The 16656-nt window shown below is 41.9% G+C and overlaps 1 pseudogene; it reads right to left on the bottom strand.

Moving 5' to 3' along the window:
- Positions 1-15804: 15804 nt before the first annotated feature.
- Positions 15805-15923, bottom strand: LOC142698734 (5S ribosomal RNA; annotated as a pseudogene).
- Between the last annotated feature and the right edge of the window lie 733 nt (positions 15924-16656).

Here is a 16656-nt window from a genome sequence, read left to right as displayed (position 1 = left end):
CCAGGATGAGGGCTGCAATTCAGGATATAGACTGGGAAGAACTAATGTTAAATAATGGGACAAATGATAAATGGGAGATTTTCAAATCTACTTTGGGTAATTATAGTGCAAAATTTATTCCTACAGGTAACAAGTATAAACGACTAAAATTAAACCCCACATGGCTTCCACCTTCTGTAAAAAGGGCAATACGTGACAAAAAAAGGGCATTTAAAAAATACAAATCTGAGGGTACAGCTGTAGCCTTTGCAAAATATAAAGAGCTTAATAAAATCTGTAAAAAGATAATAAAATCAGCAAAAATACAAAATGAAAGGCAGGGGGCCAAGGATATTAAAACAAATCCAAAAGAATTCTTCAAGCATATAAAGGCAAAAAAGCCAAGGTCTGAACACGTAGGACCCTTAGATAGTGGTAATGGGTAGTTGGTCACAGGGGATCAAGAGAAGGCAGAGTTACTAAATGGGTTCTTACGCTCTGTATATACAACAGAAGAAGGAGCAGTTGATGTAGCCGCTGCCAGTGCTGTTAATATATCAGTTGATATACTGAATTGGATGAATGTAGATATGGTGCAAGCTAAATTAAATAAAATAAATGTACACAAGGCCCCAGGACCACATGGGTTACACCCTAGAGTTCTTAAGGAGCTTAGTTCAGTTATTTCTGTCCCCCTCTTCATAATATTTAGAGAGTCTCTCATGACTGGTATAGTGCCAAGGGACTGGTGCAGGGCAAATGTGGTCCCTATTTTCAAAAAGGGCTCTAGGTCTTCGCCGGGTAATTATAGACCAGTAAGCTTAACATCCATTGTGGGGAAAATGTTTGAGGGGCTATTGAGGGACTATATACAGAACTATGTGACAATAAATAGTATTATAAGTGACAGCCAGCACGGTTTTACAAAGGACAGAAGCTGTCAAACCAACCTGATCTGTTTTTATGAAGAGGTGAGCAGAAGCCTAGACAGAGGGGCAGCTGTGGATAAAGTGTTTTTGGACTTTGCAAAGGCATTTGACACTGTCCCCCATAGACGTCTACTGGGTAAATTAAGGACTATAGGTTTAGAAAGTATAGTTTGTAATTGGATTGAGAATTAGCTCAAGGACCGTATCCAGAGAGTTGTGGTCAATGATTCCTACTCTGAATGGTCCCCAGTTATAAGTGGTGTACCCCAGGGTTCAGTGCTGGGACCCGTATTATTCAACTTATTTATTAATGATATAGAGGATGGGATTAATAGCACTATTTCTATTTTTGCAGATGACACCAAACTATGCAATATAGTTCAGACTATGGAAGATGTTTGTGAATTGCAGGCAGATTTAAACAAACTAAGTGTTTGGGAGTCCACTTGGCAAATGAAGTTTAATGTAGATAAATGTAAAGTTATGCCCCTGGGTACGAACAACCTGCATGCATCATATGTCCTAGGGGAGCTACACTGGGGGAGTCACTTGTTGAGAAGGATCTGGGTGTACTTGTAAATCATAAACTAAATAACAGCATGCAGTGTCAATCAGCTGCTTCAAAGGCCAGCAAAATATTGTCGTGTATCAAAAGAGGCATGAACTCGCGGGACAGGGATGTAATATTACCACTTTACAAAGCATTAGTGAGGCCTCATCTAGAATATGCAGTCCAGTTCTGGGCTCCAGTTCCTAGAAAGGATGCCCTGGAGTTGGAAAAAATACAAAGAAGAGCAACGAAGCTAATAAGGGGCATGGAGAATCTAAGTTATGAGGAAAGATTAAAAGAACTAAACCTATTTAGCCTTGAGAAAAGACGACTAAGGGGGGACATGATTAACTTATAGAAATATATGAGTGGCACATACAAAAAATATGGCGAAATCCTGTTCCATGTAAAACCCCCTCAAAAAACAAGGGGGCACTCCCTCCGTCTGGAAAAAGAAAGGTTCAACCTGCAGAGGCGACAGGCCTTCTTTACTGTGAGAACGGTGAATTTATGGAATAGCCTACCGCATGAGCTGGTCACAGCAGGGACAGTAGATGGCTTTAAAAAAAGCTTAGATAATTTCCTAGAACAAAAAAATATTAGCTCCTATGTGTAGAAATTCTTTACTTCCCCTTTCCCATCCCACTTCCCCTTTCCCATCCCTTGGTTGAACTTAATGAAAATGTGTCTTTTTTCAACCGTACAAACTATGTAACTATGTAACAACGCATGTGTGGAGGATAAACATAGATTAAAGGGATCCTGTCATCACCATCTTACCTTATAAAACGTCCTGACCCTGTAGTGGCCGCAGCTGTCCATAGTTGATTGATGTGTTCTTCTCTCCTCACGTCCTCCTCTTGCCCAAAATATTATCATTTAAAGTTTTACCGCCATTTATGGTAATTAAATTTAGCTTAGTGACGCACGATCTTAACTTCGCCCACGTACGCCGCCTGTACAGCCCTAAATGCCGAAATCTCGTTTCAGATCACGCGCATGCGTGCCTCACCACCCTTCCCTGCTTCATTCATCCTGAAATATTTAACTGCGCAGGCGCCGGGTGGGTACGCACCCCCTTTCGTCGTCGTATGCTATAGAGCATAACTGTCTCAATGAGCAAGCGCGGGATTTTATGTGCAATGCAGTGAGAGGCGCTGTCAATCAAAAACAAGGAGGCGGAGCCAACTCAGAAGCGCCGGAGGAATGAAAACCTGACTCTTTTCGAGTGAAGATTTGACTCTTTTGTGCTCATTTGCATACGGCGCGGGACCACTGAAATCCGGAATACTGAAGGTACAGAGTCGACTTTTAGCATATTTATAGGTTAGCTAACAATGATTTTTCACCCACTTTCACAAGGTATTGCTGGCTTGATACCGAAAATGCTGGTGACAGGTTCCCTTTAAAGAGGCTCTGTCACCAGATTCTGAAATCCCTATCTCCTATTGCATGTGATCGGCGCTGCAATGTAGATAACAGTAATGTTTTGTTTTTTTTTTAAAACGTACATTTTGGCCAAGTTACGAGCTATTTTATATATATGCAAATGAGGTTTGAAATGGACAACTGGGCGTTTTTTTTTTTCGTTATGTCCAACTGGGCGTGTATTGTGTTTTTAACTGGGCGTGTTTACGTGTATGACGCTGACCAATCAGTGACCAGTCAGCATCATACACTCATCTCCATTGATTTATACAGCAGCGATGTACAGCCACATAAACAGAGATTAACTTTACTGCAGTGTCCTGATAATGAATACACATGATCATCCAGCCTGGACGTCATGTGTATTCATTATCAGGACACTTCTGAATCTTTTCTGTGAGATTTGCAGCAAGGGAAACGAAATCTCGTTTACCTCCGTAATCTCACGAGATTTCGTTTCCCTTGCTAGAAATCGGAGATAGGGATTTCAGAATCTGGTGACAGAGCCCCTTTAAGTAAAGTAATGGAGTACAGCAGATAATAAATACATATCCGTAAGCGTTTCACCTTCGGGCATTCCCACCATATATGCAATGGCGTACTTGTCCACAATTGTGAAAGCACAGAGGGGATGAGGTTGGGAACATTGCTGCAAGTCTTGAAGGGATTAAATACCAACGTAGCAGCACTTTATAGTTAGCCTCAATTAAAGAAGTGTTAATCTATATTTTTGCCGTTTTCTCGGCCATATCTTGCCATTCTCTCAACAAGAAGGTTTTCCCAACCTTGGAGTAGCTAAGTGAGAATATATCAGAGGTAAGATGTGATGACTATCAGACGTGTTCAAACATAGGCCCTCAATAAGCATATGTTTGATCATTGTCCATCCACCATTTAAAGCTCTACGTTTGGAGACCCGGTAGAAAAGCAGGGTTACCAAAAAATCTAGCTTCTGGTAGATATGGAGAAACAAAGTTGTATAACCTGCCTATCCTATCCCACAATGCAAGAGATTTGGCCAAACTAGGAAGTCCTAGATCACCGCTAACTTTTGGGGCATATATAACAGACTGAGAGACTCTAGGCCTTTTTGAACTCCAAACAAAATAATGAATGTCTTTCTGTAAATTCTGAATAAACAAGCGAGGGATATCTATCGGAATAGTTCTAAAAAGGTATAAAATTCTAGGCAGGAGGGTCATTTTAATGGCAGCGATTCGACCCAACCAGGATAGATTGAGTAATGACCAGTGAGACAGATCCTCAAGGAGTTTCCTTCTAGTAGGAATAAAATTGGCCTGAAAAAGTGTTGAGATTGAGGGGTCAATGAAATTCCCAGGTATTTAATATAATCTTCCTGTTATGGAATTGCTATGCGAGCAATTCCCCATAGGCTGAAGGAGACTTCCGGAAGTGAGTGTGCAAATGAATCTGCAACCTCAAATCCGTCACAACTCTGATCAACAGAGTCTAAGGCTACTCTATGGTTTTCGCCAGAGCCGACCGCAAGGCAGGGTGGTTTTTGCTGCATAGAACCCAGGTTTTTTTTTTTGCAGAGTTCAGTGTTGGATAAGAGGTGCAATGCAGACAAACACGAACAGGATAACAAGACAGTCAGAGGGTAAACACAAAATCCAAATCAGAAAGCAAAGTACCTTTGACATTTCTAGAATTCACAATCCTCTGAACCTCAAACTCCATATCTCCTTCTACCTGAACTGGAGGAGGATGTTTCTTGAGTGAATTAGATGGTGGAAAAAAAAATTTAATGAGAGATTTGTGAAAAACATCATGAATTATTAAAGACGGAGGAAGCGCCAGACGAAAAGATGCAGGGTTAATGACTTCAACAATTTCATATGAACCAATAAACTTAGGGGCAAACTTATGAGTAGGCACTTAAAGTCACAGATTTTTTTGAAGAGAGTCACACCTTTTCACCCACACTAAAAACAGGACCCATCGTATGTTTTTTCTTAGCATATTTTTTTTTTATAACTTGGGAGTTCTTCAGGTTCAACTGAACCTAAGCCCAAACTGTGCACAGTTTATTTGATTCAACTTCCACCTCAGGGTTATCACTAGAAGAGGCAGAAAATTAACCAAAACGAGGATGAAAACCATAATTACAGAAAAACGGTGAGGTATCAAGAGAAACAATATGATACGAGACCCATTTAACCTGGTTATCAGCAATATAACACCTAAGACACTGTTCCAAGGTTCAATTAAAGCGTTCAGTTTGAACATTAGGCTCAGGGTGAAATGCAGAAGAGAAAGATAACTGTAAGACAAGTTTCTTATAGAAAGTTCTCCAGAAGTTAGCCACAAATTGTACACCTCTATAAGAGACAATATTTTCCGGAATACAATGCAGACGAACCAGAGAGTTGAGGCAATGGAATGAAATGCCACATTTTACTGAAACGGTCCACCCCCACCGAAATGACAGCTTTCCCTTTCCGGGGGAGGCAAATTGGTGATAAAAATCCATAGACAGATGAGGCCAAGGTTTCTGTGGAACAGATAATGGTAATAGTCCACCCATAGGACGAATTCGAGGAGTCAGCGCGAGCGGCGACATCACAAGCAGAGACTTAGGAATTTATATCACGAGACAAAGACGGCCACCAGTAGAGCCGCGAGACTAATTTTTTAGTACCAGTTTTCCCTGGATGGCTACACAAAACAGAATCATGTAACTCATTGAGCAAATGAAATCTGAACTGAGGAGGAACAAACAAGTACCAGCAGGAATGGTTTGCGGAGCGAGTTGCTGTCATTCTTTTATGTCAGTTGCAAGATCAGGTGATATTGCAGAAAGCACTATCCCCTTAGATAAAATAGGTTCAGGATGTTCATCGGGAACCTGTGAGGAACAGAAGCTTATAGAGATAATGCGTCGGCCCTGACATATTTAGACCCAGGTCTGTAGGTTACAATAAAGTCAAACCTGGTAAAGAACAAGGCCCACCTAGCCTGTCTGGGATTGAGTCTTTTGGCTGATTCTAAAAAAGTCAGGTTTACTTAATAGCAAGAAGCTCACGATTACCTATATCATCATTCTTTTCAGTGGCAGAAAAAAAAGCACAAGGACGCAAATTAGTCAATACAGAAGTTCCTTGAGACAACACAGCCCCCACACGTATTTCTGAGGCATCGACCTCAATAATAAAGGGGCTAGAGACGTCATGTTGAACAAGTACAGGCGCTTCCATAAAACACTGTTTTACAGTTTCAAAGGCGGAGATCGCAGTAGGTTTCCAATTTACAAGATCAGAACCCACTTTCGTAAGATCCGTCAAAGGTTTGGTAATGGAGGAAAAATCATTAATACATTTTCGGTAATAATTAGCAAAACCCAAGAAACTCTGCAGAGCTTTTAGTGAAGTGGGTTGGACCCAATCAAGAACCGCCTGAACCTTAGCGGAGTCCATATGAAAATCATGAGGAGACAACACATATCCTAAGAAATTAACTTCCTGGACTCCGAAAATACATATTTCAAATTTCGCGTAAAGACAATTTTCCCTCAGTACTTCAAGGACAGATCTTAAATGTTGAACATGAGAGGACCAATCGGAAGAAAACACAAGAATATCGTACAGATACACAACCACAAAGCGTTCAATAAAATTTCTGAAAATATCATTAACCAGGTTTTGAAAAACCGCTGGAGCATTACTTAAACCAAAAGGCATGACCAAATACTCAATGACGTTCTGGAGTATTAAATGCTATCTTCCACTCATCCCCTCTGCGGATACGAACCAAATTGTAGGCCCCGCGTAAATCTAGTTTAGAGAACCACCTGGCTCCTGAGATCTGATTAAACAGGTCAGGGATGAGTGGAAGATGATATAAGAGGATATAGATTCTTAACAGTAATTTTATTTAATTCACGGTAGTCGATACAGGGTCTTAAACTGCCATCTTTCTTTTTAACAAAGAAAAAACCTGCACCCACCGGAAAAGTAGATACAGTAGGTGAATATGACCCTTACGGAGACTGTCTCTAACCCTTTCATGACCAAGGGTCATTGATGCCCCTGTGTCCATTTTTAATATGCACTTCTTTAACCAGTTCAGGACCGGGCTATTTTGAGCCTTCAGGACCAGACACCGTTTAGCCCTTTTTAGCACGTGTTAGTTAAACGGCTATAACTTTTTTATTTGTTGGGCTAACGACGTGATTTTTGCGATGTTTTTTTCCGTAGACAATGCAGGTTTCTTTTTTTGTCGTTTTTATACACATAGTTTTTGCTATTTTAGAATTTTTATTCTTAAAGTTTGAAAATAATAGTAAAAAATAAGCTTTTTTACGTTTCAGCTATTTTTTTTTGGTAATAACATAGTTTTACCCTAAAATAGACCTTTTATTTGTGATCATCATTGTCTACTATAAATTTTAATATATTACATGTCTCTATTAGGGTAATTGGGTCAGCGCTAGCGTTACAACAATGATTGGCAGGGGGGAACGTTTTTTTTGGGGTGGGTATTTTATGTGTATTTATTATTAATTTTTTTGCACTTTACTTTACTTTTATTTTTTATTACTATGGTCTGTCCCTCAAAGGTCAAAAAAGACCTTTGGGGAACTTTATATTTTTTTTTTCTTTCTTTTACTCCATGTTTTTCCACTGTAACTGGAGCTGCACAGCAGCCCCAGTTACAGGGGAAATCCGCCCTCTCATAGTGACAATTGTCACTAATAGGGCTGTGCTGGGTCTAGTAAGACCCAGCAGCAGTCTGCCACTAACGGCACCCGACGATCATGTGACCAGTCACATGAACACCGGGATCAATAGAGCGCTGTGTACAAGTGATCAGAGAAGACAGAAGCAGCGAAAGCTGCTTCTATCCTCTCCTCAGGGTCCCAGGGAGTCACTGACAGACGGAGACCCGACATTCAGCTGCCCGATCGCTCGGGCAGCAAGTTAAAACCCGAGCCGTAAAAATTCTATGGCTTGGGTTTTAAGGACCCTGACCGCTGGCCGTAAAAACATAGCCAGCGGTCAGGATCCAGTTAAACAATAATATTTTTGGAACCGAGACATCAACCAAAACATCAAGCGCTCCATCCAGTAGGCAACAGGGGGATTCCACTCCTTCAGGGTACTACATTGGCGCTATCTACAGGAAGGTGGGTGCTATCGACAAAGGGGGCTGTGTGGCACTACCTACAGGGAGGCTGTGTGACACTACCTACAAGGGGGCTGTGTGGCACTACCTACAAGGGGGCTGTGTGGTACTACCTATAAGGGGGCTGTGTGACATTACCTACAAAGGGGACTGTGTGGCACTACCTACAAGAGGGCTGTGTGGCACTACCTACAAGGGGCTGTGTGGCACTATCTACAGGGGGCATCTGTGAGTGGTGGGCTGATGGTCATTTTACTGTGAGTGGGGAGATGATGGTCATTGTACTGTGAGTGGGGGACTGATGGCCATTTTACTGTGAATGGCAGGCTGATGGTCATTTTACTGTGATTGGGGGCTGATATTTTTTTCCAGGGCTGCCTCGAGTCCAAAAAGGTTGGGAAACTCTGTACTAGGCTACAGGATCAAGCAATCCTATGCAAGAATCCTGTGGTCGGCGTTGTGGAGCAGCTCAGTTCATCGTGGGAACGGGGCCTAGGTGAGTACAAATTTTTTTGTTTGGGGGGCACTGTCTACAAGGGTGAGGTGGGGGGGCTGTATAGCACTGTCTATATGGGGGAGGTGGGGGGTTGTACGGTACGGTTTACAAGGAAGAGGTGGGGGATTATGGCACTGTCTACAGGGAGGCTGTATGGCACAATCCACAGGGGGGCACTATCTACAATGCTGGGGGGCTGTGAGTGGCAGCCAGGGGAGGGGGGCATTATACTGTGTGGAGGTCACTAAGCGGACATTATACTGTGTAGGGCCACTACAGGGGGCAATATACTGTTTGTGGCACTTAGGGGGCATAATACTGTGTGGGCTCAATTAGAGGACAAAATACTCTGTCCTTGAAGGGGTTATAATATATTATATTATTAAACTATATAGGGCATTATAATGTGGGGGGCATTATACTTTTTTATGGGGCATTTTTTTTATGATGGGGTTGGGTGCCGAAAGATAATTTAGCACGGGGCGCCATCTATTCTAAGGCCGGCCCTGCTCCTAGTCGTCGGTCCAGACGCACAACAAGGGTCATGGTATCCTCTAGAGTCAAGGGCGGAGGGTAATTATTAAGAGAAAAAAGTTCAGGGCAACAGATCTCAGCGAAAAGGCCCAGTTTTGAGGATTACCCTGGTAAAAGTGAAATGATGATACCCACTCGCTGTTGCTCAGTTCCAGAGGAGATAGGTCTTAGTCGAAAATATTATTTACAACTCTCACGAAAACGAACAAAAGACTTACGATCACCAGAGAAACAATCAGGTAAGTTCACTTTTTGTTAAACTGGAGTTGCAACTAGACTGCTTGGGCCTGCGCAGTTTCGTGCTGTTGAATCCTTACGGCCAGACCTTGTACGAGTCGGATTGTTCTTCTGTTCCAACAGGGCTTTCATAGGTTTGTGAAAAAATATAATATAAATGGGTGTGTGATTATGTTATGGAATTGCTATGCGAGCGATTCCCCAAAGGCTGCTGGAGACTGCCGGGAGTGAGTGTGCAAATTAATCCGCAACCTCAAATCCGTCACAACTCTGATCAACAGAGTCTAAGGCTACTCTAGGGTTTTTGCCAGAGCCGACGGCAAGGCAGGATGGTTTTCGCTGCATCGAACCCAGGTTGTTTTAGCAGAGTTCAGTGTTGGATAAGAGGTGCAATGCAGGCAAAACCTGAACAGGATGACCAGACAGCCGGAGGGTAAACACAAAATCCAAATCAGAAAGCAAGTGGATATCAGGTATAGCAGAGGTCAAAACCAGCCGGGAGCAGATATTCCAAATCAGTAAACAGGGGGTTATCCAGAGACAAGCCGAGGTCAGTTTCCAAGAAGTCCAGAAGTCAGAGGTATAGGGCATTGTCAGAAGCTTGATCAAAATAACTGAAGACAAGTAAATCACAAGCAAAGAACAAGTGGAGGAAGCCAGGTATAAACCTCCACCTAATAGGGAGAAAGACAGAGAAGAGAAATAGGCTCAAAGTAAAACCAGAATTGCCCAGAAGCTAGACCAGTAGTCTTGGCGATCTTAAAGGAACAGACTTTTCCTAACACTTCCCGCCAACGTAGATCAAAGTTTATTTGAGTCAATTTGGCCATATGATAGGGGACGGAGATAGTAAGTGCCTCTGTCTTGTCATGGCTTATTTTAGGCCAGATATTTTAGAAAACTTACCTAGTATATTATATACATGGGGGAGCGTAGAAAGGGGGAGGTTAAAAGCAATAGAATATCATCGGCGAAAAGGGCGCATTTATGAGACTGTCTGATTACAGGAATTCCCTTGATATCTGCATCCATCCTGATCAAATGGCCCAACGGCTCTACCACTAGGACAACCAGAATGGGTGAGAACGGACATCCCTTTCTAGTTCCCCGAGTGATATTGATCGATGAAGACAAAAATCCTTTTAAGTTAATTTGTGCAGTAGGTACTGAGTAGATAGCTTTCAACATTGTCAAAAAGTTTGGGCCAAAGTCCCATTGCTTCAGGATATAAAACATATAATCCCAGTGAAGGGAATCAAATGTTTTATGTAAATCTAACAAGAGATACAAAGCTTTAGATAAAACAGAGCCATCCCACTTGGATTGAACCAAAGAGATTAAATCTATTATTCTACTAGTTTGGTCAGCCGCTTCTCTATTTGGGACAAAGCCGATCTGATCAGGGTGGATGCAACCCTCCAGAAAGATATTAGTTCTGCATGTTAGTATATTTGTAAAGATCTTTAGATCCACATTAATTAACGAGATAGGTCTATAATTCTCAATACAAAAAAATGCCTGCCGGCAACATGAGCTCTATTTTCCAACTATAAATGAAATTAAAATAACAAAATTTTATTGTGCTATTAGCAAAGGACAAACTACACAGAAATTAAAAAGTTCATGTCCGTTGCTGACATTGATCAGCATAGTGCAATATATAACAGCACTTTGATGGAGGTACAGAGTGTCAGCGGCTGCAGGACGCCGCACTCCAGCCCACAGGTATAGTATCAGAAGTCAACAGGAACATGTGTTAAAATTTCAAAAAGAGCCCCCCCGACATGTTTCACTACTGATGTAGCGTCTTCAGGGGTATCGGGGCTAATGACGGCGCGCCGCGGATTTCTTAGGGCTAAATACATAACAAATTCACTACACATGTCCCTTCATTATGGCCTCAGCCAATGGGAATCGGAGTAGAGGATCGAGCCTCCACCGTTATGATGGACAGATGATCGGGCGAATGGTAAGTTCAGCAACGAACCACCAATGAGACATGGTATACGGATGCATGCGCAGTGACTCACATGGAAAAACCTGAAATATTACCATCAGGAGAGAAGTCTCACCTAGGCGCATGCGCGAAAAACCGGGCATCAAATGTCATGGGGAGCCGAGCGCACTTAGTCAATAACTGTGATAATAGGTATATATCCCAATGAAAACAGCAATGTCCAGAGCACATGCTCAGGGGTCATATGTAGCAATTAGAATTGTAATAGGTTATGAAGTGCCAGTGTGTCGCCCTAGCAAAAAGAGGGGGGTAACAGATAACCTATCTTTGCTAAATAGCAGAATGTTGCCAATAAAGGTGATGATAGCAACAATTATCATAGTCAGTTTGTAATGACACTTCTTACGAGGGAGAAACCGCAGCGGTAGCCATCAGAAAGTGTAGTTTGAGAGTATAAATGATAATACATAAGAACATTAAACTATAAAGTGGTAGGGAATAACGAAGAAAAGTAAGTAAAGTAAATAAGTTATACTCATTACTGTTTTGATATAAATAACATCTTGTAGGATAATGTGTTCACAGATCAAGAGCACATCAATCAGGGCTAGTCACCTTGATAATGATCAAGTCTAGCCAGTGCTAAAAAACCCCACTGATCCTTTTCTAAAGGATCTACACAAGCTACTTGATGAAGCAAAGACACAAAGCATGATCACCAGCGAGGAATTTAAACGGATTTATAACCCTTTTCCTACGTTGGCAACTTTTTATGCTCTGCCCAAAATCCATAAGACATCTTGCCCAGTTCCAGGCAGGCTGATTGTGTCAGGTAATGACAGCCTTACTCAGGGTATCAGTATGTATCTTGATGAGATCCTTTCCCCCTTCGTCACCTCTCTGCCGTCATTTTTGAAAGATACTAAGGACACCATCAACAGGATCCAGGAGATTCACGTAACCTCCTCCCCATTAATCGCCAGTATTGATGTGGAGTCTCTCTACACCAACATTCAGCATATATTTGGCCTCACTGCAGTTGCAGATTTTCTGAGCACAAAGGGCACTCAATTTCATGCACATAATAAATTTCTACTGTCACTACTTCAATTTCTTTTGACACATAACTATTTTTTGTTTGACCAAAAATTCTATCAACAGCTAAAAGGAACAGCTATGGGCACTGCCTGTGCACCAACATATGTGAATTTATTTTTGGGATGGTGGGAAGATACCATAATGTTTATTGATAAGCTAGTTTCCTACACCTGTCATATTATTTTCTGGGGGAGATATATGGACGATATTCTCCTCCTATGGGACAGTGACTTAACTTTATTTCATTATTTCATGGCCACGCTTAACAACAATCAGGTGGGCATGCAATTTACTCACGTTATACACAAAAAAGAGATCACTTTCCTGGACCTCAAAATCTCCTTGGATCCTGCTGGTGGTGTCCATACAGATATTTCACGGAAACCAACATCAACTAATAGCCTATTACATTGGGAAAGATACCATTCTCCTGCTCTAAAGAAGGGCATTCCTATAGGGCAATACCTCCGAGCCAAAAGGAACTGCTCCGATGAGCGGTCCTTCCAATTTGAGTGTGATGGACTATTCTCTAAATTTCTGGCACGAGGATACCCTAAGAAATGGCTACACAAAGCATATGCTAGGGCAAGGGCCACAGATAGAAAGGAATTGTTATGCGAACGGAAACCCCAGGGTGCCCAGCAATCTATAACTACTACCAAATCCGTGGGATCAACCAACATCAGATGTATTGGTACTTTCGACACGGGCTCTCAACAGGTCCGTGAGATCCTACAGCGACATTGGGCAATCCTTTTGGCCGACCCTGAAATTCAGGATGTAGTACCCCTTACTCCCAGCATAACTTATCGTAGAGGTAGGAACCTTCGCGACTATTTGGTGCATAGTCATCACTCTAGATCTACTGTGGTATCAAAATGCTGGCTGAAATCATCGGCTATTGGTTCCCATCCATGTGGCCGATGCTCTTTTTGTTACCTTATGCCTACTATCAGGCAATTTACTAATCCGCTTGATGGTAGATCTTACCAAGTTAGACAATTCATCAACTGCCAGAGCAAAGGTGTAATCTATGTAGCCAGATGTCCGTGCCCTAAGCTGTACGTAGGAAAAACTATCCAGGAGCTAAGGAGAAGAATTTCGAAACATTTGAGTACCATAAATCAGAAAGCTGACACACCACTGTCTAGACACATCCGTTTCACACATGGCGGGGACGTTCGTTCCTTACAATTCTGGGGTATTACTCAGATTAAACTAGGCCCAAGAGCTGGTAATTTAGATCATAGATTACTACAGGAGGAGGCACGCTGGATTCATCGCTTGGGGACTCTTAGTCCGGGCGGCCTTAATGAGGGGTTCACTTTTGCGGCGTTTCTTTGAACCTTTGGACATTTAATTCTATTACCTAATATATATATATATTTCTTTAGCATCTTAGCACTGGCTAGACTTGATCATTATCAAGGTGACTAGCTCTGATTGATGTGCTCTTGATCTGTGAACACATTATCCTACAAGATGTTATTTATATCAAAACAGTAATGAGTATAACTTACTCCATTTGACATAGCATTAAATTCAAACAGACAAAACAAGACACCGGGGAAAAGACAAAAGGGGGAAGGGGAAGGGGTAGTCAGAGATCAATCTACGGTCTAATGCTGAGATATCTGTAACCAATACAGATCCCACACCACTTTGAACCGGTCCAGCGCATTGTCAATAGAGGCCGTCATATGCTCCATAGTACGAATTTCCCTAATTCTAGTCAGTAAGTCGATGTGAGAAGGAGGAGCAGTCTGTCTCCATTTCCAAGCTATCAACGTCTTAGCGGCGGTGAGAAAGTGTCGAAATAGTCGGGCTAGTGGCTTCTCCAAGGACCTAGGAGGGACATTCAGTAGATAATGAAGAGGGTCTAGAGGAATATCCCGCTGTAACACCGCCATCACCAAATTCCTAACCTCCAGCCAAAACTGTTGGACCAGTGAGCAGCTCCAAAAAATATGGAACAGGTCTCTTCTCTGACCTCTGCATCGTCAACAATCCGAAGGAATACCCGGATTGAAGCTATGCAGAAAAGCAGGGGTATGGTACCAAAACATCAGAATTTTGTATTGATTTTCTTTATATGCAATGCAGATGGAAGTTTTAGCAGTTTGTGACCAGATAATCTGCCACAATGAAAGACGGATAGGTTTATTCAACAGGATCTCCCATTTTTAAGCACATGCTCTAGACCTTAAGCTGTGTAACTTCTGCGATATGACAAGAGCAGGCACATTCAGCTTAGAATGGCCATTGACATTAAATGCTTTAATCCATAGTCCTTTTTAATCGATTGTGAAACAAAATCTAAACGACATAATAAAAAGTCAACCGCACCACAGCTTCCCAGACAGTCTCCCACACTGGTACTAGCGAGGCCTTAAGCTGTGTAACTTCTGCAATCTGACGAGAGCAGGAACATTCAGCTTAAAACGGCCATAGACATTAAATGCTTTAATCCATAGTCCTTTTTAATCGATTGTGAAACAAAATCTAAACGACATAATAAAAAGTCAACCGCACCACGGATTCGCAGACAGTCTCCCACACTGGTACTAGCGAGGCCTTAAGCTGTGTAACTTCTGCAATCAGACGAGAGCAGGAACATTCAGCTTAAAATGGCCATAGACATCAAATGCTTTAATCCATAGTCCTTTTTAATCGATTGTGAAACAAAATCTAAACGACATAATAAAAAGGCAACTGCACCACAGATTCCCAGAAAGTCTCCCACACTGGTACTAGCGAGGCCTTATCCTGTGTAACTTCAGCAATCTGACGAGAGCAGTCACATTCAGCTTAGAATGGCCATTGACATTAAATGCTTTAATCCATAGTCCTTTTTAATCGATTGTGAAACAAAATCTAAACGACATAATAAAAACTCTACCGCACCTCGAATTCCCAGACAGTCTCCCACACTGGTACTAGCGAGGCCTTAAGCTGTGTAACTACTGCGATCATGACGAGGGCAGGTACATTCAGCTTAGAAGGGCCTTTGCCGTTAAATGCTCTAATCCATAGTCCTTTTTAATCGATTGTGAAAAAAAATCTAAACGCCATAATAAAAAGTCAACTGCACCACGGATTCCCAAACAGCCTCCCACACTGGTACTTGCGAGGCCTTATGCTGGGTAAGTTCTGCGAGATGACGAGAGAAGGCACATTCAGCTTAGAATGACCATTGACATTAAATGCTTTAATCCATAGTCCTTTTTAATCGATTATGAAACAAAATCTAAATGACATAATAAAAAGCCAACCGCACCACGGATTCCCAGACAGTCTCCCACACTGGTACTAGCGAGGCCTTAAGCTGTGTAACTTCAGCGATATGACGAGAGCAGGAACATGCAGCTTAGAATAGCCATCGACATTAAATGTTTTAATCCATAGTCCTTTTTAATCGATTGTGAAACAAAATCTAAATGACATAATAAAAAGCCAATCGCACCACGGATTCCCAGAAAGCCTCCCACACTGGTACTAGCGAGGCCTTAAGCTGTGTAACTTCAGCGATCTGACGAGAGCAGGCACATTCAGCTTAGAAAGGCCATTGACATGACATGACATGACATGACATGACATGACATGACATGACATGACATGACATGACATGACATGACATGACATGACATGACATGACATGACATGCTTTAATCCATAGTCCTTTTTAATCGATTGATAAACAAAATTTAAACAACATAATAAAAAGTCAACTGCACCACGGATTCCAAGACAGTCTCCCTCACTAGTGCTAGCTAGGCCTTAAGCTGCGTAACTGCTGCGATCTGACAAGAGGACGCACATTCATCTTAGAATGGCCATTGACATTAAATTCTTTAATCCATAGTCCTTTTTAATCGATTGTGAAATAAAATCTAAACGACATAATAAAAATTCATCCGCACCACGGCTTCCCAGACAGTCTCCCACACTGGTTCTAGCGAGGGCTTAAGCTTTGTAACTTCTGCGATCTGACGAGAGAAGGCACATTCAGCTTAGAATGGCCATTGACATTAAATGCTTTAATCCATAGTCCTTTTTAATCGATTGTGAAACTAAATCTAAACGACATAATAAAAAGACTACCGCACCACGGACTCCCAGACAGTCTCCCACATTGGTACCAGCGAGGCCTTAAGCTGTGTAACTTCAGCAACCTGACGAGAGCAGGCACTTTCGGCCTAGAATGGCCATTGACATTTAATGCTTTAATCCATAGTCCTTTTTAATCGATTGTGAAACAAAAACCAAATGACATAATAAAATCTCAACTGCACCACGGATTCCC

Source organism: Rhinoderma darwinii, chromosome 1 (assembly GCF_050947455.1).
Source record: "Rhinoderma darwinii isolate aRhiDar2 chromosome 1, aRhiDar2.hap1, whole genome shotgun sequence".
Taxonomy (NCBI): Eukaryota; Metazoa; Chordata; class Amphibia; order Anura; family Rhinodermatidae; genus Rhinoderma; species Rhinoderma darwinii.
The sequence above is the reverse complement of the archived record's forward strand: the minus strand, read 5'-3'. Positions and strand labels throughout refer to the sequence as shown.